Source organism: Myxine glutinosa, chromosome 10, assembly GCF_964187855.1.
Source record: "Myxine glutinosa chromosome 10, kmMyxGlut1.1, whole genome shotgun sequence".
In the NCBI taxonomy this organism is placed as follows: domain Eukaryota; kingdom Metazoa; phylum Chordata; class Myxini; order Myxiniformes; family Myxinidae; genus Myxine; species Myxine glutinosa.
Window position 1 is genome coordinate 64,831,611 of NC_136270.1, and position 7,709 is coordinate 64,839,319.

A 7,709-nucleotide genomic window follows, 5' to 3' on the forward strand; every position below is an offset into this window, starting at 1 on the left:
CTCATTTGTCCCTTTAAGGGCCTTGATTCTTTAAAACTTCAGTCCCCTTGATGACCCTAAAAACACTTCAGACCCCTTAGAAATATATATATATATATACAGACTTGGCATTTAATATGGAATTTTTTTTTTGTGGGGGTGAACTTACTTTTCAAGATGTCTTGAACCAAAAGTTCATTGGAATTATGTTGAAATTATTCTAGATTTTGTTAATGTGACCTTTAAAAGAAACGAAAAGCACATTTGACATTTCGAAACAAATAAATTGATCCTTGAAAGTGATGTAAACTGATATCGAACTCAATTCATGGACAGTACTGTGTTAAACTTCTGTACGTTTTCCAGAAGTATCTCTTTATTTTGCACATTAGCCAAAATTTTTTTAAACAAAAACAAAAGTTAAATTACGACTGGGATAACGGACAGTAAAATTACAGTTCAGTACTTCGTGTAACCCGTACGAGCATTCAGGAGAGCACGTACACGTTGAGGCATGCTGTTCACGAGATTTGCCAAGGTTTGGACAGGAATCGCTTGCCATGCAGTGACAATAGCCTGCTGCAATTCATGCACAGAGGTCGGCTGCTGGTCCAAGTGGTCGATTTGACGCGTTAATTCTGCCCACAAGTTCTCTATCGGATTCATATCCATGGACATGGCAGGCCACTCCATATGCTCTACACCACGGTCAACAAGAAAGTGTTGGATCATGCGAGCATGATGAGGCCATGCATTGTCATCTTGGAAGACAAAGTTTCCTCGAAAGGCTGCACGAGCAAATGGAAGCAATGTTTCTTCCAGAATGGCCCTGTACTTGAACTGGTTCAGGTTTCCATTCAGAACAACTAGGTCAGTTTTGCCCCCTGCATGAAAAGCAGCCCAAATGATCACCCCATCACCTCCAGCTTGGACTCTTGGCACAATACAATCTTTGTTGTAGGCTTCGTGCACTTGTCTGCGCACTCGGACGCAGCCATCTTGATGATAGACCAGAAATCTAGATTCGTCACTGAAGATCACGTGATTCCAGTGTCCTGCCTGCCATTGACGGTGCTCTCTGGCCCACTGCAATCGGCGCTGGCGGTGTTGTCTGGTCAGGCCTGGCTTTCTCAGGGGACGCCTGGCACGATAGCCTGCTTGAACCAGTCATTGGTTGACTAGCCTTCTGGATACAGGCACATTTGTCAGTTGCTGCCACTCAGCCCTAAGCCGATTAGCTGACTTGGTATGGCCAATGCGGACTAACCGGTGCAGCTGGCGATCATCCCTCCTTGTGGTTCTGCGGGGATGTCCTGGCCTCGGTATTGGAGTAGGGACACCCCACTGAGCATTTCGTTTCAGGATCTTTGACAGCTGACCTTGAGTGATGCCATACTGCCGAGCAATAGCATGCTGTTTCATGCCGTAATTTCGTAAAGCCACCACTCCATGACAAACAGCATTGTCGACTTGACGGACCATCTCCAGAGGAAGCGGCAATAACTTTTGGAGACGTGCAGCAGTTGTTTTCCACTAATACAGAACGCAACAACCCTTGTATACCCGACTGTGAAGCCAATCATCAAATGCACCTGTCCGTACATTTTGCCGCGCCACCTGTGATATAATCCTGTTGTTGACCTTGCTGCGACAGACAATCAGTGACATGGTTCTTTTAACAAATAAATCACCAAAGTGTAAAAGAAACTCACCACATTGATATACTGTGTGAATAAAGTAAACCCAAGTCAAGAAAAAAAAAAAATTCCATATTAAATGCCAAGTCTGTATATATATATATACAGTATATATATATATATATATATATATATATATATATATATATATATATATATATATATATATATATATATTAGGGTGGGCTTCAAAAAATCAAAATGCAGATTTTCTCCGGGACATGGTCTATTTTTGTTCCTTATGGTGTCAAAGGAAACCACACCAAATTTGAATGGAATCCAATAATATTTAGGGGTGCCACATCAGTGATGAATTTTCCCCCATGCAAAAATAGGATTTCCCATTTTTTGGGCTGTATATACACAAAATAAATACATAATTATATATATACATTAAATATAATATAAAAAATAAATATATAGTAAATATACATTAAATAATAATAATATATATTATATTATACATTATATATACAATTATACGATCGACAATTATACAAATATAGACAAATATAATACATTAAATAATATATTAAAAATAAATATAATATATTAAAATTTAAATATAATAAATAAATATATAGTTATACAATATATATACATTATAATTAAATATACATTAAATTTATACATAAAATATACATTAAATAATAAATATACATAAATACACATTATACATTATATATATAGTTATATACAATATATTATACATACAGTTTTGAGACTTCCTATGATCACTATCTGGGCAATTTTCATGCATGTTTTGTACAGGTTCCCGGGGTCAGGGGTACGCTTTTTTAGTGTGTAATATGTAGGCCTAACTTATTGACTGTGGCTCTTTTGTAGAGAGTGACCCTGTGGAGTAAGAATTAACAGGATTTTACCCACATTCTTGCGTATTTTGCAGATATGGCATGTGCTAGTACTAGTGTTTCATTGAAAACTCGGGCTCAGGATAATGTGTATCTCATTGGGTCCACTTCTGGAGATGCCATCAAAGGTGCCAAGCTCCCGACTGTGCATCAATCTCTTGTCCTGTTTTTCCATCACCTGAAGAAGGAGAATCGCACTGCCCGGGAGAGTGCAACCCTCACCATTGAAGAGGTTGTGAAGTTCTGGGAAAAAGCTCACCTACCTACAACGACGAAGCAGCACTGCATCCATCGTTTGGAGAGGCTATATGAATAATGGAGGAGCCTCCAAAAAGGTGCAAAGCGGGGTGGTGCGACCCAAGAGAAAAAGGAAGCATCCTTCAAGGCCTCCTTGGAGAAGACGTTTGATCTTAGGCATGCAGATTCGGAGGCCATAATCACCAACCCCGAGGACAGGAAGTTTCTTCACGATCAATTCTCAGAGAGGAAGGCTTCAATGGGATCTGTAGACACTGTGTTGGAAGCAAAAACGAAGCGAAAGAAAGAAAGGGAAGAAAAGGAGAAGACTAAGGCAGAGAAGGAAAATAAGAGACAGGAAATGGTCATGAAGGGTGCTACTGCTATGGAAGTCACAGACTCAGACTCTGACTCTGAGACCACGGCACAGGCTGGTTCTTCATCATCTGATGGTGGGATATCTCGTCCCAAGAAAAGAAGGCCTATCAACATTGTCACTCCTGAAGTCGCAGCTTCTTTGGATCGTACGAAAACAAGTGACCGAATGGCTGTCCACAACTTGGCATCCATTTGTAGTGCAGTAGGATGGGATCCTGCAGAGCTGGCACTGAACCGATGGACAGTGCGGCGGAATCGCATGATGCATCGATGCAAAACCATGGACGAAATAAAAGAAGCATTTCATCATAATGTGCAGGGTCCTTTAGTGGTCCATTGGGATGGAAAGCTTCTTCCCGATGTCACTGGAAATTTTGTGCATGTGAAGGTGGATCGTCTTCCAATCCTTGTGTCCAACCAGTACCATGGAATGGAGCAGCTGTTGAATGTTCCCAAGTTACCTGACGGGGGAGGAGAAGCTATGGCAACCGCTGTAGTGGACACACTGAAGAGCTGGAACCTTGTGGGCAAGGTGAAGGCTTTGTCTTTTGACACAACGGCCAGCAATTCAGGTGTTCGTGGAGGGGCTGCTGTCCTCATTGAAAAGAAGCTACAGACTGAACTAATTCATTTGGCTTGCTGCCATCATGCGCACGAAATCATTCTGGGAGATGTTTTCACCACTCTTTTCGGTCCTTCATCAGGCCCTGACATCCAGCTTTTTAAGCGGTTTCAGGCGGAGTGGCCGTCCATTGCCCATCACCAACCAAAAAATGGATTCACAGATCCTGATACGGCAGCTGAGTTTGCACAGAACAATGACATGATGGATGAAGCTCTGGAATTTGCTCTTGTGTGTTTGAAAGATCAGCAGCCACGAGATGATTATCGTGAACTCCTAGAACTGACTGTCATCTACATGGGAGGAATCCCACCTCGTGGAATCCGGATCATGGCTCCAGGAGCAATGCACAGAGCCAGATGGATGGCAAAAGCACTATATTCACTACAGGTGTTCATGTTTCGGTCAGAGTTCCACTTGACACTTCGAGAGGCGAGAGAACTCCGAGCCTTCAACATTTTTGTCTGCCTTGTGTATGTACAGGCTTGGTTTTGGGCTCCACAAGCTATTGAGGCTCCCCTGAATGACATTAACCTCTTCAAGAAGTTGGAAAAGTTTGAACAAATCAATCAGAAGATGGCTCAGGCAGCCTTGAAGGCACTTGGCCGCCACACGTGGTACATGAGCCCAGTACTAGTGGCATTTGCATTCTTTGACACCAGAATTGACAAAGAAAGCAAGATCAATATGATTGAAGCATTGAAAAATGACGGTGAAAACCCCTCTCCAAAGAGACCAGCTATCAAACGAGGAACCTCCCTGTCAATCGCTGGCCTCATAACAAAACACACCAAGCATTTCTTCAGCATCCTAGGGACCCCAACTGATTGGATGGATAAGGATCCTGGTTCATGGGAGCAAGAAACCAGCTTTCAGGAAGCAAAGAAAGCCGACAGTGGCTTAGTCGTGGTGAACGACATGGCAGAAAGGGGTGTCGCATTGATACAAGACTACAATAAGCTCCTTACAAAGGATGAAGAGCAAAAGCAAGCTCTGCTCCAAGTTGTTGCTGCTCACAGGAAGATGTACCCCGATGCCAAGAAGGCAACAGTGGTGAAACAGGCCCAGAAATAGGAGTTACATTTCTCATTATATTTGGGTTTTTTAATATTATGTGATATGGTGTCTGTTCATTTTATGAACTGAACATTTGGATTGTTATCATTGAATTTGAGTTTTCATAGCAATATAGTGCTATTTGTGCAGCTATTGTAACTTGTGTTTGCTAGAATACAAAGAAAGTGAGTGGAGGGTGGATTTTCATAAAACAAACTTCTGGTTTTGCTTTCGATCCATATATAGAAAAGTTTTGTAGACACCTTTAGTTTGAAGGCTGATGTGGCACCCCTAAATAAAATCAGATTGCTTTCCTATTTGGTGTCTTTTCATTTTGGAACAAAAGGAACAACATAAAGCCATGTCCCAGTAAATATATTTTTAAAATTATTTTGAGCACCACCCTAGCCGGGGCGCCTCTGGCGCCCAGCAATACCGCCGTGCAGCTCATGAAGACTATTTGGAAGGAGAGGTGCACAATATTTGATTGATTAATTGCATAATTAAAATCAATAAAACATTGTCACAAAATATTTTCTTCATCAATTGGCTAATCGCATAACTAAACCACAAGTGCTTCATCCGAAGATGTAACTTTTAGAAATTTAACTAAATGAGTCACTAATAAAAAAATTAAATAATTATTTATTAATCAATAAATAATTCATCAATTAATTGATTAATCAATAAATCAAAAATACCCTTTAGAGCCAAATCACTTGGTCATTGTCATGTCCAAATATCAGCTTCCCAGCTCAAAAGGTGCCTGAGATATTGCCCAGATGGGAAATAAACAAGCGTTACGCCTAGGTCCCCCCGTCGGGAAAGTGATGCGAATTGACAAAGTGGAAGACGCAAGGCGGCCATCTTGGATTTTGCTTTCGATCCATATATAGAAAAGTTTTGTAGACACCTTTAGTTTGAAGGCTGATGTGGCACCCCTAAATAAAATCAGATTGCTTTCCTATTTGGTGTCTTTTCATTTTGGAACAAAAGGAACAACATAAAGCCATGTCCCAGTAAATATTTAAAAAAAATTATTTTGAGCACCACCCTAATTATATATATATATATATATATATATATATATATATATATGTATATATATATATATATATATATATATATATATATATATATACAGTCACATGAAAAAGTAAGTACACCCCATGTAAAGTTTTGACTTTTTCAACATATTTCAACGAACAGCTATTTGATCTTCATTTCAACAATATTGATAGATAAAGGTGATATAATATAACAAATATCATGAAACATTTACATATTGTAGTCCATTGTATAATTTAAATAAACATAAATGCAAATTTCGCATGTGGAAAAAGTAAGTACACCCCTACATTTATCACTACTTCAAATACCTAAAATTAGAATCAGGTGCACCAGCTCAGGTGCAAATGATTAGAACATCGTTAGAGAGGATCTTGGAGGAACCTGTCTTATTTAGATCTCAGACATTTAGTTTGGTTTGCTCTTTGTTGTTGAAGTGTGAGGCGTCACCATGCCGAGATCAAAAGAGCTCTCTCAGACCTTCAGAAAGAAGGTTATAGATGCCTACCAGTATGCGAAGGGATTTAAAAAGATCTCCAAATAATTTGAAATCAATCATTCGACTGTCCGGAAGATCATCTACAAGTGGAGCAGATTCCAAACAACTGCCAACTTGTTCAGGCCAGGCCGCCACAGCAAGTTCAGCCCGAGAGCAGACCGCAAGATGCTGAAAGAAGTCTCTAAGAACCCCAGAATGTCATCACGGGACCTACAGGTAGCTCTTGCCACTGTTGATGTCAAAGTGCATGAGTCTACCATTAGACAGAGGCTGCACAAATTTGATCTACATGGGAGGTGTGCCAGGAGGAAACCTTTGCTGTCCAGAAAGAACATCAAGGCAAGACTAAAGTTTGCCAATGAAAACCGAGGCAAAGACCAGCACTTCTGGAACAATGTGCTCTGGACAGATGAGTCAAAGGTAGAGCTATTTGGCCACAGTACCAGAAGACATGTTTGGCGAAAACCAAAGACAGCATTTGACCACAAGAACCTGATACCAACTGTAAAGCCTGGTGGTGGAAATATTTTGGTTTGGGGCAGCTTTGCTGCATCAGGGCCGGGGCAGCTCACCATCATAGAATCCACTATGAATTCTTCATTGTATCAGAGGGTGCTTGAGGATAATGTGAGGCCATCTGTCGGAAAGTTGAAGCTCAACCGAAGGTGGACCTTGCAACATGACAATGACCCTAAACATACCAGTAAATCCACCAGGGAATGGCTGAAAAGAAAGAAATGGAGGGTTCTGGAATGGCCAAGTCAAAGCCCAGATCTAAATCGCATCGAGATGTTGTGGGGGGATTTTAAACGGGCTGTGCATGCAAGAAACCCCTCAAACATCGCACAGCTGAAAGAATTCTGCATGGAGGATTGGGCAAAAATTTCTCCCAGTCGATGTCAGAGACTGGTGGACAGTAAGAAGAAACGTCTACTTGAGGTTGTTCCTGCCAAAGGGGACAATACCACCTATTAGAGCCAAGGGTGTACTTACTTCTTCCACATGCGAAATTTGCATTTATGTTTATTTAAATTATACAATGGACTACAAAATGTAAATGTTTCATGATATTTGTTATATTATATCACCTTTATCGATCAATATTGTTGAAATGAAGATCAACTAGCTGTATGTTGAAATATGTTGAAAAAGTCAACTTTACATGGGGTGTACTTACTTTTTCACTTACCTGTATATATATATATCTATATATATATATATATATATATATATATATATATATATATATATACATATATATATATATCTATCTATATATATATATATATATAGATATATAT